Source organism: Suricata suricatta, chromosome 15 (genome assembly GCF_006229205.1).
Source record: "Suricata suricatta isolate VVHF042 chromosome 15, meerkat_22Aug2017_6uvM2_HiC, whole genome shotgun sequence".
NCBI classification, from domain to species: domain Eukaryota; kingdom Metazoa; phylum Chordata; class Mammalia; order Carnivora; family Herpestidae; genus Suricata; species Suricata suricatta.
The window spans coordinates 2,208,475-2,234,065 of NC_043714.1; positions in this window are offsets into that span (position 1 = coordinate 2,208,475).

Sequence of the window (25,591 nt, forward strand, 5' to 3'; positions counted from 1 at the left end):
TGGAAGTCCATTATTATCAAAGTATTACTATCAATGAGTTTCTTTATGTTTGTGATTTATGGATTTGAGTGCTCTCACTCTGGGGCAAACATATTTACAATTGATCAATTTTCTTGATGGGCAGACTTTTTAAATTATGAGATAATGCCCTTCTCCATCTCTAATTAGTCTTTATTTTAAAGTCTAGTTTGCCTGATATAAGTATGGCTATTCCAGCTTTCTTTTGGCAACTCTTAGCATGATAGATGGTTCTCTGTTCACTTACTTTCAATCTGTAGGTGTCTTAGGTCTAAAATGAGCATCTCGTAAGCAGCATATAGATGGATCTTGTTTTGTTATCTATTCTGATACCCTATATCTTCTCATTGGAGTGTTTAGTCCATTGACATTTAGAGTGAGGACTGAAAGATAGGAGTTTAGTGCCATTGTGTTGCCTGTAGACTTGGAGTTTCTGGTGACGTTCTCCAGCACTTCTTAGTCTTTGCTGCTTTTGGTCATTTTTTGCTTTGTTTAATCTTTTCTCCATTCAGAGAGTCCCATTTAATATCTCTTGTAGGGCTAGTTTAGTGGTTCACAAGCTCCTTTAACTTTTGTTTGTTTGGGAAGCTAACTGTCCTATTTTGAACGACAACCTTGCTGGATAAAGAATTCTTGGCTGCGTTTTTTTCTGATTCAGCACATTGAATATATCTGCCACTCCTTTCTGGTCTTCCTAGTTCTGTGAATAGGTCTGCTGTGAACCTGATCTGTCTTCCTTTATGGGTTAAGAATTTCTTCCCTTGTTGCTTGCATGATTCTTTCCTTGTCTGTGTATTGCGTGAATTTGACAGTGATATGCCTTGGTGATGGTTGGTTTTTGTTGAGTCTAATGGTAATTCTCTGTGCTTCTTGGATTTTTATGTCAGTGTCCTTCCCTAGATTGGAAAGTTTCCCACTATAATTTGCTCACATAAACCTTCTGCTCCTTTTCCTCTGTCTTCATCTTCGGGGACTCCTATTATTCAAATGTTATTCCATTTTAATAAGTTACTGAGTTTCCTAAGTCTTATATCATGCTTTTTTGTTTTTTTTTTCCTTTTTTTTTTTCCTGGTCCATTATTCTCCATAATTTTGTCTTCTATATCACTGCCTTGCTGCTCTGCTTTGTCCATCCTCCCATTGTGGCATCCATGTGAGATTGCATCTTGGGTATAGCATTTTTTATTTCTTCCTGACTAGATTTTACTTCTTTTATCTCCACATAAAAGGATTCTATGCTTTTTTTAAAACCATAGTAATTATTCTTATTGTTGTGGTTCTAAATTCTACTTCATACATCTTGTTTGTATCTGTATTGCTTAAGCCCCTGGGTGTCATTTCTTCCTGTTGTTTCTATGGGGTGAAATCTCTGCTTTGTCATTTGCATGGAAGAAAAATAATAATACAATAAAAATTCAACTTCCAAAATTAAAATCAAAATTAAAAAGTCAAATGAAGGAAGCTAGACCCTAAGTGTGTTTTGGTCTGATTGTTTAAAGAACCTTGATAGAGAAAATAGGATAAGAAAAGAAAGAAAATTAAAAAAAGGTCAGAAAAAATTTAAAACTTAACAACAGTTTTATAATAAATTAAATAAAGAAAATGAAATAGAATAGAAATATACAAAAGAACATAGTAAAATAATATAAAAATTTAAAAATTATTTTAAAAAATAACATTAAATTAAAAATTAAAAATTTCCCTTTCTGTATCCAGTAAGCAAAAAACAAAGGAAAAAATATAATTTAAACAAAGACAGAAGGAAAAATGAAACCAAACAAGACAAACAAAACAACAAATAACAAAGAAGCAAACAGAATGAAACCCGAATGAAGTTACACCCAGTTTCCCACAGAACTCGAACTGTGAAGCTTTCTATAGTCCCTACAGCACGCAGGTGCACCTGCGGAGACTTGGGCTGGTTTTCTGGGGATGTGCTCGGAGGGTGCGGTCGCAAGGGTCTTGGTGTAACAGCTCCTTTCTCCACTAGGTGGTGCTGCTCAGCCTACTGGGCAGTCAGGTGTGTGCTCAGCAGAGGAAATGACTTCACCCAGCTCTCTACTCTCTGGCACAGGAGCTTTGCACTGTCTACGGATTCAGGGTCAAGCATCCTTCCTTTGTCTCGGGCCTCTGTCCACTCCCCTTGTCCATAGCCAAGCCATCAGCCTGCCAGGCAACACCTCCTTCCCACTTGAGAGTTCTGTCTTAAATGGGGCTGTGTTTCCAACCCCTCACTTCAGAGAACCCTGCAGCCTGAACCCACTCTGACTCTCAGGAGGTGGGTCTTGCTGACCAATGGGTGGGTGTCATCTTGTCCCAGGAAGCGTCATGCAATCACATAGTGGCAGAGGTTCAGAGATTATGGTAAATCACGACACACAACTGGCACCAGGTTTCACTGCACTCTGGTGTCATTGTCCCAATACCAGCAAATGTGTCTGCTCTCCAGTGTCCACCTGGACCTCGGCTTGTGGGGAGGCCATAGGTGGCTTCTACCAAATGCACTCCAAGCAAGAGAACCACTTCTCCCCCCGTGGCACACGGACCCCTTTGACCTCGCTGCCTGATTCTAGGGACTCGCCCTCCTTTCTCCCCAGAGCACCGCCAGGTACTGAGCGCTGGAATTTCTGACTGTGCGTTCCACTGTTTGTAGAATCCTAATGGTATTAAAATCCTCTCCTCTCTCCCCATCAGTGGTTTTGGGAACCAGATTTCTTGTTCAGTCCCTGGCAAGTGTTTTCACTCTTCCTCTCTCTCACTCTACAGCGATTTGGAGAGAGTGCTTCTCCTGCAGTCTCCCAGCTGCACCCTCCTTTTTCTCTGTCTTCTCTCCCCAAAAACAGCTCCTTACCCTCCACAACTATTCTCTCCCAAGTTCACCTCTCTGCACCATATATCTGCCAAGTTCTGTGGCTCAAGTGATGCAGACTGTTGTATTCCTCAGATCAATTTCCTCGGTGTGAAAAATGGTTTGGTGCTGATCTGTTTCAGGGATGAAACAAGCAAGACCTCCATGCTGCTCCACCATCTTACTCTTGTTCTTTGGTCAAAGTTTATTTATTTACTTTGAGAGGGGGAGGGGCAACCAGAGAGGGAGAGGAAGAACACCCAAACAGACTCCACATTGTCCTAGCAGAGCCCGACACAGGGCTTGAACTCGTGAACCACAAGATCATGACCTGAGCCCAAACCAGGAGCTGGAATCTTAGTGAGTCACCCAGACACCCCTGATTGAATCCTCTTCTTTATCTATTCAGGCGCTTGGTCTTTTGTTGGAGAATGTTAGCTACCTACTCTTTAAGTAATTATTGACAGTAATAATTTACTATTTTTCTTTTTGTTTTCTGACAGTATTTAGTTCCATTTTCCTTTCATCTTGTCTTACTATGTTCCTTTCTGATTAATTGATTTTTCTTTATCTTTTTTGTAATTACTATAGTTTTTTTCTTTGTGGTTACCAGCAGTCTTACATAAAACATCTTATAGCTATAAATGGTCTGTATTAGGCTGATGATAACTTACCTTCAATTCCATACAAAAACTACACTTTGATTTTCCCTCCCTCCATATTTTGTGCTGGTGATGTTACACGTTACATCTTTCTATATGGTGCATCTGTTAAATTATTGTAGCTATAATTATTTTTAGTATTAGTGTTTCTTAACTTTTACACTCTAGGCATAATGGATTCACACACCATCATTACAGCATTTGTAAAGAAAGCATTCTGAATTTGACTGTATATTTACCTTTACCAGTGAGATTTATCCTTTTACGTGTTTTCATGTAGTTCTTTAGCATCCTTTCATTTCAACTTGCAGAAACCCCTTCAGCATTTATTATAGTGCCGGCTTAATGGTGACTAATTTTCTTAGCTTTGTCTGTGTCTTTCTCTTTCATTTCTGAAGGACAGCTTTGCTGGATGCAACACTCTTGGCTGTAGGGTTTTGTTGTTTGTTGTTTCCAGTATTTGTGCAATTATCATCCCACTTGCCCTGGCCCACTGATAGCTTAATGGAGGTTTCTTTGATAAGTTATTTTTCTAACGCTGCTTTCACGTTTTTCTCCTTCTCTTTGACTATTAACAATTTGATTACACGTGTCCAGGAGTAATATTCTCTTCCTGTACCCGGATGTCCACATTGCTCCGGGATTTATGAAGTATGAAGTATTCTCTGCCTTTTCTCTTTATGCTCGCTCTCTCTCTCTCTCTCTCTCTCTCTCTCTCTCTCTCTTTTCCTCTTGGACTGTCATTATTTGAATGTTCACCTGCATGGTGTTTTCCCATAATACACATAATCAACAATATTTCTTCACTCTTTTTCATTCATTTTTCTTTTCATTTGTTTAACTGGCTAATTTCAGATTATTTTTCTTGAAAATTGCCTATATTATCTTCTGAATGATTTTTTTGTTGTTGAAGTTCTCTTTTGAATTTTTCAGCTCTGTCATTTTATTCTTTAGTTCCAGGATTTCTGTTTCATTTGTTTTGAAAGTCTATTTTTTAAATTAAACTTCTTATGTTGTTTATGCATTATTTTCCTTTGTTTAGTTGCCCATGAAATACTTTCAGTGAATAAAGAGTATATAAAACTAAAATCACCTTTTCCCCCTCTCCCTCTTCTCCTTCTCCTTCTCCCTCTTCTCCTTCTCCTTCTCCTTCTCCTTCTCCTTCTCCTTCTCCTTCTCCTTCTCCTTCTCCTTCTTCTTCTTCTTCTTCTTCTTCTTCTTCTTCTTCTTCTTCTTCTTCTTCTTCTTCTTTTTGTTACATCTCTTTCCAGTCTAGGAAAGGCATTAAAACAACATCTTAAAAACCTAGTCTGTTGAAAATGGTGGTGGTACAGCCATCATATGTTTTTCATACATGAAAATATTTTTGAAGATAAAGGGAGGCATCAGTGACAGTTGCAGCAAGACATTGGTTATGAACCTCATCAGAACAGGATCAGATCACCAACTGTAGGTTGTCTGCTTCATAAGACGATGATAAATGAAAGTAGACCAAGAGACAAAGCAAAGTTTTTAAAGTTCAGATTTTCTCTTCACTGAATTGATTCTTTTCTTCTTTCTTTCTTTTTCTTTTCTCGCGGCTAGTTACATCAGGAGATAAATATTTCAGGCGTAATTGGTAGCCATTATTAAGGAATTATTGGTCCTTCTTGATCCTTCACTATGTGAATCTTGATCCTTCACTATGTGCTTGGAAAAGGACACATACGTGTGAGGACACCACCTTGCTTTCCCAGGCCCTCTGTGTTGTCCATTACAGCCAAGGGTCGAAGGAACCGCACCTGAACAAGTGTTTGCACACCTTCTTTAAGCACACCGCGCACAAGGCACCGCTGCTCACAGCGGCCTGTTCTACCATCTGCTTTCCCGCAGCAATACACTCACAGTGAAGGTCCTTAACCCAAAGCACCATAAGAATCCCTGAGCATTAGCTACAGAGGAGACATTGTATAAGTAATACCCTTTCCTTAGTTAGCCTTTCCAAAGACTTGTAATTGGTAAGGCTGTTATCTCTAAAAGTACTGAAAAACATAAATATCTTCATTTTCCTTAAATGCTCCATAGCAGTAGCACTAACAGAAACTCCAGTGTAAATTCTACTCACAGAAGAATACATTTTGTCTTCATTTTCTACCAAATTTCCTTGGAAGATTTTTACTGCAATTTACTGGATGACCTTTTGTAACTTCAAAGCTCTTGTTTGAGGCGGTCATTGTTCAGCACAGTCTTTCTCTAAAATAAAGGTAATTGTTTTCTAGTTTTGTTTTTTAATTTGTGTAACTCACTCCGTGCATAGCAAGGCCTTAGGAACTAACCTGTATTTATGTCAAATGTCAGTGTTTAATGAGAAAAAATAATGTAAAAACGTACACTCTATATATACAGTTTGCTTGTTTTAAATTATCTCTTTATCTCTTTATTTCTCTTTATCTCTTTATTTCTCACACAAATATATAAGCACATATTCTAAAAAATTAATGCATTTCTCTCTTTATCTCTTTATTTCTCACACAAATATATAAGCACCTATTCTAAAAAATTAATGCATTAGTGAAAGAACAGACACAATGGTTAATGAAATAGAAGAGACCTAGAAATAGACCAAAACATACATAGTCAACTAATTTTAAACCAAACACAAAGCAATTCAATGAAGAAAAGATAATTTTTTCAACAGTGTTGGGTAATTGTGCATCCATATGCAAAAAATAAAACTAGATCCAGACTTTACATTTTATGAAAAAATTAACTCAAAATGGATTTTAGATTTAAATGTAAAATGCAAATCCATACAACTCTGAAAAAAACAAACTCAAGGCAATTTTGGACTTGGTGATGAGTTTTTAACTACAACACTAAAAGTGCAGTCCATAAAAGAAGAAAAAAACTTTTTAAAAGTTTCTTCAAAATTAAAACTTTTACACTGACAAAATCACTGTTAATAAATAAGACAAGTCTCTTACTGAGAGGAAATATTGACAAGTTACATATCAAGTAAAAGACCTGCATCCAAAATGTCATAAGAAGAGTTTAAAAACAATAATAAAGAGGTGTCTTGGTAGCTCAGTCAGTTAAGCATCAGACTCTTGAACTCAGCTTGGGTCTTGATCTCAGTGTCACGGGTTCAAGCCTGCACTGGGCTCCATGCGGATGTGGATCCTACTTAAAAAAATAAAATACATTAAAAAAAATTTAATGTTTTATTTATTTTTGTGAGAGAGAGACATGGCATGAGCAGAGGAGGGTCAGAGAGAGAAGGAGATACAGATTCTGAAGACAGGTTACAGGCTCTGAGCTGTCAGCACAGAGCCCGATGCGGGTCTCAAACCCACATCTATTGTTGGGGCCCAGTAGGCAAAAATTACCCTCAAACAGTATTTGGCCTCCTGGGCCGCACATGTGGCTTCTATTCATCCTGTCTGTGATTTTCTCATTGCTTTGTAAAGAGACATATACTTTTAGTCTTTGAATCAACTTGGTTCCATCAGTGGCGCCAGCCCTCCCCTTCCTTTGCTTTCTAGCTCTTTGCCTGCTGTTGGGAGTAGACCACAAGCCTCTGCCAAAAGATTTGCCTATTAAAGGATGAGCATCTTGCCCATGCATAACTAATGAGGGGTCTTAAGAAATATAAATATCCTTCTAGAATTCTGCAGGCTCATCTTCTGCTTGGAGCCAGACTATTATTAGGGAATCCCTCTTCTGCAATGACTTGATAATTCCTATTATTTACACCTGTCCTGTTAAGCATGACCCTTTCCGAAGCATGTCTTCACTTCAAAGACCTTGAACTATGTAACCATTAAAGAAATGATGTAATCACCCATGGTATATAAGACCCTGGCCATCTAAGTAAAACGTGGCTGTTCACCATGCCCGTTGTCTGTCTTCTTTCTTATAGATATCACGCCGACACCAACCCCCTATTCGGGACCTTCCGACTGGGGTGTGTGGGCTGGTCCCCCGCAATCTATGAGATTATGACCTGAGCTGAAGCCAGACGCTCAACTGACTGAGCCACTCAGGCTCCCCAAAAATAAAATAAATTTAAATTTTTTAAAAAAGTATAACAACAAGAAAATTAAATATTCAATTAGCAAAATAAGCTAAAGATCTGAATGTCTACCTACCAATGAAGATAGACCAGATAGATAAATAGACAGCTCATAGATAGCAAATAAGCCTATTAAAATGCTCCATATTGTTTGTTATTAGGAAAATGCAAATTAAAACAGTTTTGAGATGCGCTACAAACCTGTAAAAACAATTAACCTTTAAAAACTAATAATGCCAGTTGCTGGTGAGGATACAGAAACAAAAGCTCTCACCCGTTGCTGGTGGAAATGCAAAATGGTACAGCCACCTTGAAAAGCAATGCCAGCTTCTTGAACAGTTGTCTTACTTATACTCTCAAAATGACACCACTTGGTATTTACCTTACAGATCGGAAAACATGTCCACAATAATCTGTGGAAAATATTCATAACAGCATTATTTTTAATTTTTCTAAACAATATCTCAAAATAATTTTCCTATCCACATACACCAAATCCTTTCCAATATTTTTCATGTGCCTTTCCTAACAGAGGTCTTCACAAGTCTACTTTAATGATAGACCTATTTATTGTAGGATGTTTCGAGACCACTGCAAAGTCATGGGGATTGGTTTAGACTTTTAATATGATTGCATGATCACATCATAGCAAGAAAACTCTACAAAAATAAAATGTTTCCTCTTTACCTTCTACAAAAGGTGATCTCACCCTAGAATGTTCCAGTTGATCTATGACTGAAAGTTAGCCAAAAGTTTCTTCTGTTTTAAATACATAACAAGGCTTGTGTAGTTTCTCAGGACAGTAGATGTTGATGCGAGAGAAACCCGAGGCTTAAGTTGAGCTGAAAATACTGAAAACTGGATACCTTTTATAGTTAGTGATGCTAAGACTTTTCTTTTTTTTTTTTATAATTATTTTTAATCGAGGCACAACTGACATATGATAGCTTTAGGTGCAGAACATGATTTGATACATGTATGCATTGCTAAATGATCACCACAATACATTTGGTTAACATCCATCACACAAGGTAACAAATGTTTTCTTGTAATGAGAACTTTTAAGATCTGTTCTCTTAGCAACAAGTCATTTTTACGTGATTAAAAATATCCTTCATTCATTGTTCTACCTCATATGACTATTTCATTGTTAGTTCAGGAATCTGCTTATAGAGTAAACTATTTCTCTCACTTCTAGTTAGCTACATTTGAGGGAACACTGAGAACCATTTTGAGGTTCCAAGTCTACAGATTATTTTTTAATGTTTAATTTTGAGAGAGAGAGGGTGAGAGAGAGTGTGCGTGCATGATTGGATGATGGGCAGGGAGCAAGAAGGACAGAGAATCAGAAGTGGGTCTGTGCCAACAGCGGAGAAACCTATGTGGGACTCCAACCGACAAATCCTGAGATCATGATGTGAGCCGAAGTCACACGCTCAACTGACTTAGCCACTCAGGTGTCCCAAGACTACAGATGTGTTATCCATGGTGCAAAGTCCCCATTTTACTGTTCTTATATTTTGTATTTATTGAGCAAAATCAGGAATCAAATATGAGGACCCAAAATAAGGACTCAACAACCAACAGTGGAAGATTACTATCTCTAGAAAAGGACACACATGCGCAGACGCAATAAAGCTTATGCGAGTGTTTGCCTTAGAGTAAACATTGCTCCAGGAGCGTCTCAGAAAAGAAAAAAAGAAACATTAGCAATGTCTAAACCGAATTTAAAAAAGAAAAGAAATTCATATATTGAAAATGGAGAAATTTTAAAAAGAGAGAAAGAAAGCTAATAGAGCAGATAAAAGTGATGAGCAGTGAGGATCAGGCTGAGACACGTGACTATAAGGAAGGCACAAGCCATGGCCAGGAGTTTGGATTAGCCTGCATAGTCATGTGCCGGGGCTGTCACAGCAAAGTGCCACAGACGGGAACCGGGTGACCTGAACAACAGAAATATTCTTTCTCATGGTTGGAAGTCTGAGATCAAGGTGCCAGGGGGGTTGGTTCTAGTGAGATCTCACTGCTTGACGTGCACAGGCTACTTTCTCACTGTGGCTGCACGTGGTCCTTACCCTGTGTCTGTCTGTGTCCTAACCTCCAGACAGGGACAATTGTATTGCTTAGGGCCACCCTAATGACCTCATTTTTTCTTCTTAACACCCCTGCCTCCAAACACAGTCACACGTCAGGTACATGGGATTATTCAACATATAAACTTTGGAATTGGGTCAAAATTCAGCCCCAAACAGCCTAAGAATAGAATTAGCGAGGAAATGAAACTTCCTTAAGGAAATACAGCTGCATCACGGTAGGGAGGTGAAACTCAGATCAGGAGACTAGATGTGTCAGCCCTGCAATCGAGGCAAAAACAAAATACATAACCAGGGACCGGGGCAGGTAGGGACTCATTTAATTACCTAGTTTGGGACGCATTTTACTAGTTTATTATTATGACATGAGAGTGCATTAGATGTGGAGAGAGGTTTTGAGGGGTAGATTTTAAACGAATCATTAAGGATAGTATATAAAAAACAATGAGGATGTGGGAAGATGCAAAGATATCAGAAGGAAGCTGTACGGGAAGGAAACACTGGATCTGAATTAATTAAGCATGGACCCTGCACTCCCTAATATTCAGTGTAATGAGAACCTCAGGTATTAAATACCTTTATGTGTGAGTTCCTTCTTGAGGTTGTCTGAAGCCTAACTGAAGATGAAGCTTATGATTTAATAGCTCTGTTTCGGCCAGAAAGCTTCTGTGATCATTTGCATGGCATCTTATGAATATTTCAGCTGAATAAAAATCAACGCAACAGCTGCTGTGCGATCATCTCGAAGACATCTGCTTATTGTGTCTTAAGGAATTCCGTTTCCCAGAGGAATACGGAACCATCATCCAAATGCAAAGTGTTACTTTTGTTATTTCCACCACTACAGGGGATGTGCTTTCTTTAATTATCCACTACTGCTTACATTTTTATGAGGAAAAAAAGCAACAGGATGACAGTGTTGTTGGAGCCAATTTACACTAAGCCTTTAGCCTACTATAGCGTACAGTTATACATCACAAACACAGTCTGGAGATGGATGCCAGGGTATGAAATTACAAATGTTCAGTTCATATTACAGTCCCTGGTTATTAATTTTCTCCTGTAGCTAGTGGTTATTCCATTTCTAGCCAGGCTTTAAAGATAATTTCTATCTTCTCCAATGTTGAAAAGAAGAGTTTACATTTTTATTGTGTCATGGTTGATGTGTTGATAAAATTTCATGAAAAATTAGGTGCTGGGTCTATTAGAATTAACTACAATGACAATGAAGCAAAATGAATATTATTTTCTTTCCACAGAAGATTGTAATGGGATATTCTGAGAATATATCATTTTATACACATTTTTTAATACCATGACTTCTAGAAATAAAGTATTTAATAGTGTAAGTGTTGGTAAAATTACACCATTTTTTTTTAAAAAGTTAATTTTCCTACATATCTTTAATATGTAAGCATAAGACATAAAAGAAAATAATAGTTGTTAACAGCAACTAAAACCATAAATGATATAAAGATTAATCTGGCAAACTGTTCTCTCCCCAGAACATAAGAGAAAACCTTGAAAAATAACATTAACCTCTCCCTTTCGAAACAGTGGCCTTAATTGTGAAAACAAGACATTTGATTTCCTTATGACAGCATCACTAATATTTAAATGGAACCCATGAGCCTGAAACACGAAGCTGGTTTTGACTGCTCAGTCACATTGCTGTCCCAGGCAAAGCCATGAATTCTGGATTACGTTTTACTGGGTCCTATTAACAGCCACAGTGTTTATCTGTAAGCTTCCGCAGCCACCAGTATGACCAATAACAGAGCAAGAGAGAGTTCCAAGGTAATATAGATGCACGTTCATATTCCAAGCAAGTTCAAAGAGGCTATTCTTTATGAATACTTCACTAACCAGGCCAAAGGTCACCGTAGGTTTCCCTCCAACTTCATAGAATTGTCAGGCTGTCATGTGCATACATACACGTTACAGACTTGAAGATAAGTGCACTGCTCAGATTCCGTCCAATAAAGGATGCGCCTTCCGGGGACAGCTCGCAGCTTGCAGCTACTTGAGGGTCTGCGTCGGCTGCAGAGAGCTGTCCCCCGGGTTCAGTCCTTCCCTGACCGGGCTGCGGCAGGAGATCCCACAAGGCAGGCCTGACGCCCGGCTGCTTCCGTCCTGCCAGGCGGGGCCGAGGGCCTGCACTTGCACCAGACTGGCTGAAGCTTCTTTTTGAGGAATCTTGGTGCCGTTGTCCAGGGTGACTGCACCAGCCGGCATTCCCACCAGCAGTATCCAAGGGGTCCCCGTTCTCCACATCCTCACTAACATCTGTGGTCCTGTTTCATAAATTTTAGCTATTCTGTAGGACAGAACAATGAAACCAGGAGCTTATTCGTTGAGAAAAAAATAATGAAATTGATAAACCCCAAGCCAGACTTAATAAAAAGAAAAAAAAAGGACCCAAATAAATCAAATCACAAATGAGAGAGGAGAAATAAAAACCAACACTACCAAAACACAAACAATTACAAAAGAATATTATGAAAAATTAGATACCAACAAAATGGACAACCTGGAAGAAATGGATAAATTCCTAGAAATATATAAACTACCCAACCTGAACTAGGAAGAAATAGAAAACATGAATAGACAGATAATGAGCAAAGAAATTGAACCGGTCATAAAAAATCTCTCAACAAACAGAAGTCCAGGGCCAGATGGCTTCACAGGAAAATTCCAACAAGCATTTAAAGAAGAGTTGATACCTATTATTCTCAAACTATTCCAAAAACAAAATAGAAATGGAAGGAAAATGTCCAAATTCATTCTATGGGTCAGCTTTACCCTGATTCTAAAACCAGAAATAGAAATGCTGAATCACTATATTGTACACATAAAACTAATCAATTACTCTATGTTTACTACTCCATAATTGAAATTTGAAAAATAAAATAAAATCAATAAAATCAAGTGTGGCATTGGGGTGGAGCTTATTTCACCCCCAATGAATTGATCACAAAGAAGACCATCATCACACTGATGCTGACCATCAGGGAGAAATTATTATAGGTCCCATAATTTATGGCCTGCTTCATTTCATGGTGGGGGACGAGAGATTCCACTGTCTGCAAGCAGAGTGAATCATTTCTGCCGCTTTGCTGCCACCAGATAAGCAGTTTGGAGGGGCGACACCGTACGTGTGCCTACTTAGGACACAGCATTCAGTGAGCACCATGGACGCAGGGTTCAGGTCTCGTGAGAATTCAAGGGCTGACATTTGTAACAGAAAAAACATATCAGACCCTGCTCACAATTGACAAGCTTTATTTAAATAGTTACAAAAAATGGCAGCATGTCAACTAGTTAACTGAAACTAATTTAAAATTTCTATTACTATTTGTAAATGATAGCCAGGTACAAATTTAACCATCATAATGGCTTAATAATATAAAGGAAAGTGAAACATTGAGGACAATTCATTGTAAAAATCCATTGAAATTTAAATGCAGGTAATGTTAAAATCTCCATAGACCTTACATTCTTTCACTTTCAGTGACTCAACTCAAAAATATTAAACATATTAAAATGTACTTCATACTATACTATGTTAAATATTACTTAACTAAATAATTATTTGTATCAAGTAATAAGTAGGTACATTTTATATTTAAATGTGTCTTCATCTTTTATTAAATATATAAAATTATCACCTACATCAAATAATTACTTAAATAAAATAATATGTAGGTTGAATACAAAGAAAATATGACTTTAATGTATAATAATAAACTGCTAAAAAAGCAAACACAAAGAAACAGTATTAAAATTATCCAAAGAGTAGCAATTTGTTACTTTCAAAGAAGCAACAGTAAGGCTGGGAACAGACATTTAAAGTAAAACAATGGAAATCAGAATATTCCCTTAAGAAGATTTCTTATATTTTCCTAAGTTTATTAATTTATTTTGAGAGAGAAAGAGAGGGAACGCCAGGGAGCCTATGCGTGAATGGAAGAGGGGCAGAGAAAGAGGCAGAGAGAGAATCCCAAGCAGGCTCACACTCAGCATGGAGCCTTGTGTGGGATTCGATCTCACAGCTATGAGGTCACAACCTGAGCTGGTGTCCTGGATGTTTAACTAGTGGAGCCATCAGGAACCCCAGAGAAGATTTCTTCACTGAAAGAAATCAACATTCGGAGAAATTATTGCTATTCTACATGTGAATGGACCAAATAGCATTGCTTCAACAAGTAAGTGAAGATTTACAGAAATAATGGGAAAATTACACAAACCCACAATCGTAATGGAAGACTTTAATACAATATACTGAAAATATTGTAGAAGTACTAACACACACACCCACACACACACACAGGGAGAGAGAGAGAGAAACAGAGACAGAGAGAGACAGAGACAGAGACAGAGACAGGAGAGAGAGAAGTCATCAGTTAATAAATACCTAACTAAAAAATATAAAACACTGCATCCAACAATGCCATAATATGCATTCTCCCCAGGTACAAAATAATTATTACTCATATTGACTACATGCTGTATTGACTACATGATGTACTGACTACATGCTACAAAACTGGGCTGAAAAAAATTCAAAGGAATGAAATCATGCACAACACTTTACAAATAGGGAAATTAGTCTTGAAATTAATTTTTAAATATTAGTAACAAATCCCCAGATGTTTGAAAATTTTAAAAATATATTTGCCAAAAATCCATATATCAAAGAAGAAATCACAAAGATATTTGGAAGTTATAAATTGTGTAATGAAGATGTTGTATAGCAATATTTGTATGTGAGCTGTAGCTAAAAATATTTCTTCGGAGATAAATGTCTGCATATACACAAACATATTAGATAAGGAAAGGATGTAAACCAACCATCTTATGTCCACCTGAAGCCAATCTAGGAATAGCAACATGAAAGAGGATTTCTGGGCCAAAGTTCTAAATTGCCACATGGACCATATCCCTAGAAAAATACTAACTAGCTGAAAGATAACTTATAGAGAAATGATAGAAGAGTAAACAGATGGATAGATGATTAGTTAGATGATAAATAGATAGATAGATAGATAGATAGATAGATAGATAGATAGATAGATAGATGATAGATAGATAGATAGATAGATGATAGAAAGAAAAATAATAGAGATGATGATATAGAGAGATACAGATATAAACTAGGCATTTAGAGTCTAGAAATTGTTCTAAGAGCATATAACAAATGAGGAAACATTTATTTGAGAAAATCTACTAAGTCTCAGAAAAACTGCAGGAGGCTGTGTCTCTGGCCCAGAATCTGCTCCATCTTTTCCCACTCCCAGCACGACAAAACTCCCCTCAGAATGTGCACAGCCCCGGACACAGGACTCCAACGCCTGCTCGTTTCCTGTGTAGGGTCCCAGTGACTCTGAAAGAGAAGCAGGCTGCTGAGATTTCTCACCCCCTCGCCTATGTTGGAGGGGTTCTGTTCCGAGCAAGAGCAGCTGAAAGTGTGGGGCTCCCTTCTTCCACCCAAACAGGAGCCGTAGGGCCAGGGAAAGCACACGCAGGACAGAACAAAAGTAGCAAGGCCCCAACTTCCTTACTCCAGTTTACATGAAGGGCGAACGTTCCACTCCAGGAGAAGTAAGCCAGAAGAGTAGACCGTCTTCCTCCCCAGCACGACGGCCTGCTCACGGAGCAAGGGTGTCACTCTGAAAGAAGTGGTCTGCTCTAGAGCAGCTCTGGAGAGCCGCGAGGCTGAGCTTTTGCACAGGCGAAAGGAAGGCTAAAATTAAGCTCCACAGTTCTCTGCAACTAAACTGACTATTTGAAACAGACTATGGGAAGTTGAAAAATAAGGGCACTCTTTAAAAAGAAGGAGGCTGTGGTGTTGAAGAATTAAGATGTTAGGAACTCCTCATGAGAGCAGCAAGCTCTATCACATAGAAAATTGTCAGAAGGGGGGCGCCTGGGTGGCTCAGTCGGTTGAGCATCTGACTTCGGCTCCGGTCATGATCTCACAGTTCATGGGTTCGAGCCCCACGCCAGGCTCTGTGCTGGCAGTTCAGAGCCTGGAGCCTGCTTCCAGTTCTGTGTCTGCCTCTCCCCTGCTCATGATCTGTCTCTCTTTGTCTCTCAAAAATAAGTAAATAAATGTTAAAAAAATAATAATAAAGTTGTCAGAAGGAACTCGAAAAATTAGCTCAGAAGATTCCACGTGGAGTGAGAACAAACCTCAAAAGAGGACTTCAAAGATTACTCATAAAATTGTTAAACTCATAAAAGTTTAAGTATACCAGGCTGTGAAACAATGTCGGTTCCAGAAAATTGCTGGAAACAGTAAAGCAATCAGCTGAAAATTAGTAGAGAGTAACAGCTAATGTGATACCACAGCAGCCCATTTTCAGGGCAAATACGCTCTCAACCCAAGCAGATTCTGTGCCCACTGAGGAGCAACAGCAGAGCTGCACATGTGGAAAAACATAGAGGACATTGAAATAGGCCAGCCAAGTCCCTACCCAAATATATAAGAAAATGACAACAAAAATAAGACCTGAAAGAGGAGGATCATTACACAGATAACAATGTAGATCAGTATTTACATAACAATATCCCCAAAATGTCTGGTTGCCAACAACTAGGAAATTCAACACATGAAAAGAAATGTGTGTTCTCTAAGCAGAATAAAACAGGTAACCTAAACTGCCTTAGGAAGGCCCACATTTCAGACTTCGAAGTCTTTAACACAGCCGTTATAAATATGTTTAAAGGAAACAATGTCTGTGGAAATAGAGGAAGGCGTGCAGACAATGAGACATCAGAGGATGTCAGTAAAGATACAGAAATCATAAAAATCAAATAGAAATTCTGTAGCTAAAAAGTGTATCTGAAACTTTTAGTGATCATAGAGAGATTCAAAAGTAGAAGAAAACTTGGTTAACAGAAAGGTAGAATGATAGGCATTATGCAATGTAAAGAATTGAGAAAATAATAATTAATAACAAAATGAATAATTAATAGAGAGCCTTAGAGAAATGTGGCACATCATAGACAGGCCGACATACATGTGATGGGTGAAGCAGAAGAATATTTTTTTACATTACACTTGAAGATAAGTAGGGTTTATGCAAGCTGAAGAACATATTTAAAAGAGCTTTCGAAACAGAACTTCATGGGGCACCTGGGTGGCTCCGTTGGTTAAGCACCCAACTTCAGCTCAGGTCATGATCTCACAATTTGCAAGTTCAAGCCCCGCGTCAGGCTCTGTTCTGACAGCTCACAGGCCTGCAGCCTGCTTTGGATTCTGTGTCTCCCCCTCTCTCTGCCCCTTCCCTGATCATACTCTGTCCCTCTCTGTCTCAAAAATAAATAAACATTAAAAAATTTAAACCATAATAACAGAGCTGCAGAGGTATGCGGGGCACCATATAGAGCACCAACATAAGAACACCAATAGTACTGGAAAGACAAAGAAAGGGAAAGAAAAAAATATTTAAAGATATAATGAATGAAACTTCCCAAATTTGTCCGAAAACAATAAAATAGATACCCAAAAAGTTCAAAGAACTCTAATTTAGGACAAATACAAGAAGACATACATACAGACACATCATAGTAAAAATATCAAAAGTCAGAGACAGGAAAAATTCTTGAAAGCAGCTAGAGAAAAACAACATACCAGGTCCAAGGAGAAACAATTTAGGCCAGAGGGTAGTGAAATAAGATATTCAAACTTCCCAGAGAATAAAACGGACATCTCTAAATCCTATATACTGCCAAGCTATATAATGAAGGTGAAATAAAGGCAAAAGAAAAACTCTCTCAAACACTCAGAGAACTTGTCACTAGCGGACTCACACTAAAAGAAACACTAAAGGAAGTTTTTCAGGCTGCAAACAAGCAATCTCAAAGGTAATTCAAATCTCCCGCAAATAAAGAACACTAGTAAAGTATAATTACATAATCAACTCTTATTGATAAAAGTAATTATGTAATTACAAAATACTATCAATACAAATTTGTTCTCTCCTAATTCATTTAAAGAATGAATGTATAAAATAACATATATAATTATAATTTTTGGAGGACCTAAGGCACAAGGAAATATAATATATATCTAATATAGTTTCCTATAACACAAAGGAAATGAGTGAGAGCAAATCTGTAATGAGCAAAGGAAATAATGACAAGTGATAAGTAATATTTACAACAAAGCATTGTGTTTGTAACATTAGTAGGTATAATATATATATATATATAGCAATAACACAGCACAAATAGTGAAAAATAAATTGAGCTACATAGGAGTAATGTTGCTATTTATTACAATAATTAAGCTAGTATTAATTTAAAGCTGTTTATGGTCATTTAAGGCATTTATGGTAAACCAGAGAGCAAACATTAAAACCTAGGGGAACAAATAATGAAAAACTCACTCAGAGCAGAGAGAGCGATAAAGGGGCAATAGAAGAAATTTCATAGGCCAATAATTTACTTTTATTTATGGATTGACTTACAAATGCTACCCAATATACAGTTAAGATTAAACATTTCTTTGGATTTAGTCAAGATTTTAAAATTATTCCAAATAAAATTGATGATTCATAGTTCTCTACAAATAAGCATAATCATTGATATTTGAATAATAACAAAATGAATGAATATCTTTCAGTTTATCCATCAAAGAAAACTTTAGAAAAAGAAGCTCACACATTAAATTTAAATTCTTACTGTAGTTATTTTGAGTTACGTCCCAAAGATGGAGCAAGGATATTTTTTAAACTAAGAGAGGAGAAGCAGCTTGCCCCCGGTCACATAAACAGCAGTCAAACTAGAATATTTGAGCTCTATTCTGAATGGTTCTGAACCTCCTAAGTTTTCATCTTGTTTTGCTTTTCCTTTGGTGAGACTATGTAAACCAGACTAGGGAATTTTCTAATGTAATGCATTCCCCCACTGTGGCTTCATTTGGACAAGAGGCTAGAGCAGCTTAACACACTGGAAAGCGAGGAAGCCATAATGTAAATATGGAAAGGGAAGATGGAAATATGTCAAACACAGTGGAACACGGGAGCCAACTGAGAGACTTCCCAATGGCAAATCATGGGGGAAATTTTATTTTAACATTCCTTTTCTTAAATGTTTTTTTAATCTTTATTTTTGAGAGTGAGAGAGAGAGAGAACCAGCAGGGGAGAAACAGAAAGAGAGGGAGACAGAATCTGAAGCAGACTCCAGCTCTGAGCTGTCGGCACAGAGCCCGATGAGAGCCTTGAACTCATGAACCACGAGAACATGACCTGAACCAAAGTTAGACATTTAACCAACTGAGTCACCCAGGGTGCCCCTTAACATTCTTTTTAGTGTTTTTTGAGGTTGTTTTATTTTTCATCGTTATTTAATTCCAGTACAGTTAACGCACAGTGTTATATTAGGTTCTGATATACAATGTAGGGAGTTAACAACTCTATTACTCTGTGCCCAACATAAGTGTGATCTTTAAAGCACATCACATATTTCACTCAACCCCCCACCTACTTCCTCTGTGGTAACCATCAGTTAATTATCAACAGTTAAGAGTCTATTTCTTGGTGGTGTCTCTTTTTTCTTTCTTTGTTTATTTGTGTTGTTTCTTATATTACATACATCAGTGAAATATATGGTATTTGCCTTTATCTGACTGACTTATTTCACTTCGTATTACACTCTGAAGCCCAGTCTATGTTATTGCAAATCTCAAGATTTAATATATCCCAGATCTTCTTTATCCATTCATTTATCAATGGATACTTGGGTTGTTTCCATATTTGGCTATTGTAAATAATGCTGCGGTAAACATAGGAGTGAATGTATTACTTTGAATTAACGTTTTTCTATCTTTGGGGTAAATACCTAGTAATACGGTGACTGGATTGTAGGTAGTTCTATTTTTAACTTTTTGAGGAACCTCATATCCTTTCCTACAGTAGCTTTACCAGTTTGAATTCCCACCAACAAAATAAATATCTGTGTATATACTGATATAAATAAATGAATAAATAAATAAATGAACGAAACAAGTCTCCTATGCAGAATTCCAAATAATTATTGTAGATGTTCAATTTTCAAGCAGTGATCATTGATACCTTAAATGTTGGGGAGCATGACTTCACTCAATAGGAAATGGCATGGAAAAGAAAGGAATGAGGAAAAATGACTTTACAGTAAAGAGAGCTGAAAAAACTATCACAGATGCACAAAGTCAAAATCAACAGTCATAAGTCATATTGATAATTATAGAATATAATGATATTGGCATATTACATCTATGGTTTTCCTCTGAAGAATCCCTAATTTTAGTCTAATCATGAGAAAAGAAATCAGACAAATCTCAATTAAAGACTATTCTACAGGGCACCTGAGTGGATCAGTCAGTTAGGCATCTGACTTCAGCTCAAGTCATGATCTCGTGGTTTGTGAGTTCAAGCCCCACGTCAGGCTCTGTGCTGACAGCTTGGAGCCTGGAGCCTGCTTCAGATTCTGTCTCCCTCTCTTTCTCTCTGCCCCTCCTCTGCTCATGCACTGTATATATCTCTCAAAAATAAATAAACATTTAAAAAAATTTTTAAAGTATAGTCTACGAAATTCTGAACCTCACTCCTAAAAACTCTGTGTCACCACAGCCTGAAAAGTGTCACAGTTTAGGGGAGCCAAAGGAGACATGGAGAATAAATAAAATGATATCTTAGATAAGATTTTGGGGGGTAGAAAAAGAATGTTAGGTGAAACTAAGACAATCTGAATTAAGTATAGACTTTATAATAATATATCATATTGATTTATTAGTTAAGACAAATAAACTATTGTAAGGTAAGATACTAATAGTAATGGAAATTGGGTATGGGGTATATAAGCAGTCATGCTATCCTTATAACTTACAGTAAATCTAAAGCTATTCTAAAATTATGAGTTTTTCTTTAAAAAGTGAGCAAAAAAACCCACATGTGCTCACATACATGGTAAAATCATCTTTAAAAACATCTCAGGACAACACAATGGATCAAAGACTGTCTCTTATACAAATGGTGCTGCAAAAACTGGATATTCACATGGAAAAGAATAAAATTGGATATTTTACTTAATATTATGTACAATAATTAGCTCTAAATGAGTTTAAAAAGGAAACAAGTTCTAAAATATAAATCTGCTAGAAGAAAACCTAAGGGAATGTTTTATGATGTTGAATTGGGCAATGATTTCTTGATGACAACAAAGGCAAAGCAACAGAAGCAAACACAGATAAATGGAACATCATCAAAATTAAAAACGTCAGTGCAACAAAGGAAGCTATCAATAGAGTAGAAAGGCAAACTATGGAATAGGAGAAAATATTTGCCAATCACATGTCTGAAAAAAAGTTAAAATCCAGAATGTATAGAGAACTTCTTATAATTAAACAAACAAACAAACAAACAAAAGGCAAACAAGCAGATTTAAAAATCAGCAAAGGTCTCAAATAGACATTTCCCCAAAGAATACATATATGTGGTCAACAGGCATGTGAAAATGTGTTCATCACCACTAATCATCAGGGATATGCAAATCAAAGTCACAATTAGCTGTCATCTCACATCTGCCAAGATGGCATTAACTTCACCACCACCGCCAGCACCACTACCACCAAGAAAAACAAAAAACAGCAAAAATGTTGGTAAGGGTGTGGAGACATTGGAACTCTTGGGCACTATTTGTGGAAATGCGATATTGTGTAACTGCTATGGAAAATTATGGAGTTCCTCAATTAAAAATAAAGTTACCATATGATCAAGCAATCCTACTTCTGGATGTATAGCCAAAATAATTAAAAGTAGAATCTCCAGGCACCTGGCCAGCTTAGTCAGTAAAGCATGCAGCTTTTGATCAGAGTCATAAGTTCAAGCCCCATGTTGGATGTAGTGGTCGCTTAAATAAATAAGCTTTAAAAAATAGAATCTCAAAGAGATATTTGCACACTTATGTTTATTGTAGCACTATTTACAATAGCCAAGAGATCAAAGTTAACTAAATGCCCAACAGATGAATAAAGAAAATGTGGTATATACATAAAATGGAATATTATGCAACCTATTTTTTAAATTTTTAAAATGTTTTGTTTATTTTTGAGAGAGAGAGAGAGAGACAGCATGAGCAGGGGAAGGTCAGATTGAGAGGGAGACACAGAATCGGAAGCAGGTTCCAGGCTCTGAGCTAGCTGTCAGCCCAGAGCCTGACCTAGTGCTTGAACCCATGAACCGTGAGATCACAACCTGAGCTGAAGTCGGATGCTTGAATAACTAAGCCACCCAGGATCCCCTAGGCAGCCTTTCAAAATAATTAAATGTTGGGCACCAAAGTATCTCAATTGATTAAGTAACCAACTCTTGAAGTCTGTTCAGGTCATGATCTCACAGTCATGATACTAAGCTCCCCAGTGGGGTCTAAGCTGAGCATGGAGTCTGATTGCAATTCTCTCCCTCCCTCACTCTCTCTGCCCCTTTTCCTGCTTATGTTCTCTCTCTCTCTCTTTCAGAATAAATAAATAAATAAATAAACAAACAAATAAAATTTCATCATATGTAACAATGCAGATGAGCCTCGAGGACATTATGTGAAGTGAAATATGCCAGACACAAGAAGACAAATACTGTATAATTCCACTATGTGATGCACCTAACACAGCCAAACTCCTAGAAACTTTACAGAAAGTAGATGGTGGCTTCTAGGGGATAGGGAGATACAAAATAAGGGGTTGTTCAATGAGTATAGAGTTTCAGTTTCGCAAAAGGAAAGATCTCTCAGGTTCTAAAGATCTTTCCACAATGATATGAATATGGTTATTACTGAACTATATACTTGATTTTGGTTGAGATGGTAAACCTTATGTGTTTTTACTGCAATCAAAGATCTAGAAATCGCGGGGCACCTGGGTGACTTAATTGGCTAAGCAACTGACTCCAGATTTATGCTCAGGTCATGATCTTGCAGTTGGTGAGATCAAACCCCACAATGGGATCTGCATGGACAGCATGGAGCCTGCTTCGGATTCTCCCTCTGTCTCTCTCTCTCTTCCCCACCCCTGCTTGCTCGCTCTCTCTCTCTCAAAATAAATAAAACAAACTTTGATAAATCAAATAAATAAATAAATAAATAAAATCTAACAATCAATCAATAAAGCACATTCTTTAAAAAAATTAAAAAGCACATTTTCTGGGCAGAAACATGAAAGATGAAATATTTTAAATATAATAGTGGCATTATTTTAAAACCCACTTAATAAAATGTGTAGGCTCAAAATAAATTCCTTATTTTTCTTCATGTCTTTTCTACCCATGTAACCTTCCCTAAATCATATACCCATTTGAACTTCGAATGGTACTCTATTGCATATATTCCAGTCCCTCGATTTTATGGTTCAAAATTTTGTTATCATAGTAATCTTTGTTGAGGCACATAGTGACATTTCACTGTTTCATTAAGGGAGTGGGCTTTTTAGGGTCCCTCGCAAAATCCAAGTAATCTATGTGACATCCTGCCTTGCATGACCAAAATCCTTGTCTCTTGTCTCAATCCTGGTGGTTGAATCAGGAAGCTCTACTTTGTCTGATACCAGCAGCTGCCATTAGAATATACCCAGATGCAGTGCACATTGTTCTGATCACATTTCTATTTTTAATATCTGAGCATATTCCTCACTACCTTTCAAACTCAGCTGTGATGAATATTTTATTCATACATGATCTATAATTTTTAGTTATTGCTACTCTGAGAGGTCTCTAGTTATCCAGAGGAGTCCACATTGCCAGAAATATACCCCCTATGACCTAGTCTTCAACAAATTATTTGCAACCACTTTGGTCAACTCTTAATTTCTTCCCCTGCTGGTAGCATGTGATTGAAAGCTCACATGTGCAACTTCTGGCACATCTAAGGACTTTTCTTTTCTTATTGATTGTGATTGTATTATAAGAACCACTATATTCATCAGAGTAATCAGTGTTTTTATTTTTACTTATACATTTATTATATGCTATATATTTATAAATAATATAAATTTGTTTTATACATCTAAAAATAAAACAATCCTCTGTTTGCCAATATCAAGACTACCAAGTTAGGACCATTGAAACTTGAAATCAGAGTGAACTTCCACTGAATTATAAAGTGAGCCTAAATTAATTCAATGGTAATTATTTTTTTTTAATTTTTAATGTTATTTATTTATTTATTTATTTTATTTATTTTTATTGACATATAGTTGACCTAAAATGTTACGTTCGTCTCAGGTGGATAACATAGCAATTTGACAATTCTGTATGTGATACTGCACTCTCCAGATCACGCTCTTACAATACCATTGACTATATTCCCTATGCTTACTGTTTATTCCATGAGTGAACCCCTGAACTGGAAGTCTGTACCTCACACTCCCCTTCAAACATTTCACCCCTCCCCCAACTCCCTCCCTTCTAGCAATTGTTTTTTATTAATAGTTTATTGTCAAATTGGTTTCCATACAACAACCAGTGCTCTTCCCCACAAGTGCCCTCCTCCATCTCCACCACCTCTTTTTCCCCCGGCCCCCTTCCCCTTCAACCCTCAGTTCATTTTCAGTATTCAATAGTCTCTCAAGTTTTGCATCCCTCTCTCTCTCCAACTCTCTTTCCCTATTCCCCTTCCCCTGATCCTCCATTAGGTTTTTCCTGCTCTCCTTCTAGACCTATAAGTGAAAATATATGATATCTGTTCTTCTCTGCCTGACTTATTTCTCTTAGCATGACACCCTCAAGGTCCATCCACGTTCCTACAAATGGCCAGATTTCGTTCTTTCTCATTGCCATGTAGTACTCCATTGTACATATATACCACATCTTCTTGATCCATTCATCAGGTGATGGACATTTAGGCTCTTTCCATGTTTTGGCTATTGTTGATAGTGCTGCTATGAACATAGGGGTACATGTGCCCCTATGCATCAGCACTTCTGTATCTTTTGGGTAAATCCTTAGCAGTGCTGTCGCTGGGTCATAAGGAAATTCTATGGATAGTTTTTTGAGGAACCTCCACACTGTTTTCCAGAGAGGCTGCACCAGTTTACATTGCCACCAACAGTGTAGGAGGGTGCCCATCTCTCCACACCCTCGCCAGCATCTATAGTCTCTTGATTTGTTCATTTTAGCGACTCTGACTGGTGTGAGGTGGTATCTCAGTGTGGCTTTGATTTGTGTTTCCCTGATGATGAGTGATGTTGAACATCATCTCCTGTACCTGTAGGCCATCTGAATGTCCTCTTTGGAGAAGTGTCTGTTCATGTCTTCTGCCCATTTCTTCACTGGGTTATTTGTTTTTTGGGTGTGGAGTTTGGTGAGTTCCTTGTAGATTTCGGACACTAGCCCTTTATGTGATATGTCATTTGCAACTATCATTTCCAATTCCGTTCGTTGCCTGTTAGTTTTCTTGATTGTTTCCTTTGCAGTGCAGAAGCTTTTTATCTTGATGAGGTCCCAAGAGTTCAGTTTTGCTTTCCTTTCCCTTGCCTTTGGGGATGGGTCGAGTAGGAAATTGCTGCTGCAACGAGATACTAGCAAATCAAATTCAACAGCATATAAAAAAATATCCATCATGATCAAGTGGGATTCATTCCTGGGTTACAGCGCTGGTTCAATATTTGCAAATCCATCAATGTGATCCATCACATTAACAAAAGAAAGGATAAAAACCATACGATCCTGTCAATAGATGCAGAAAAAGCATTTGACAAAATACAGCACCCTTTCTTAATAAAAACCCTTGAGAAAGTTGGAATAGAAGAAACTTAGCTAAACATTATAAAAGCAGTTTATGAAAAGCCCACAGCTAATATCATCCTCAATGGGGAAAAACTGAGAGCTTTCCCCCTGAGGTCAGGAACATGACAGGGGTGTCCACTCTCACTACTGTTGTTAACAT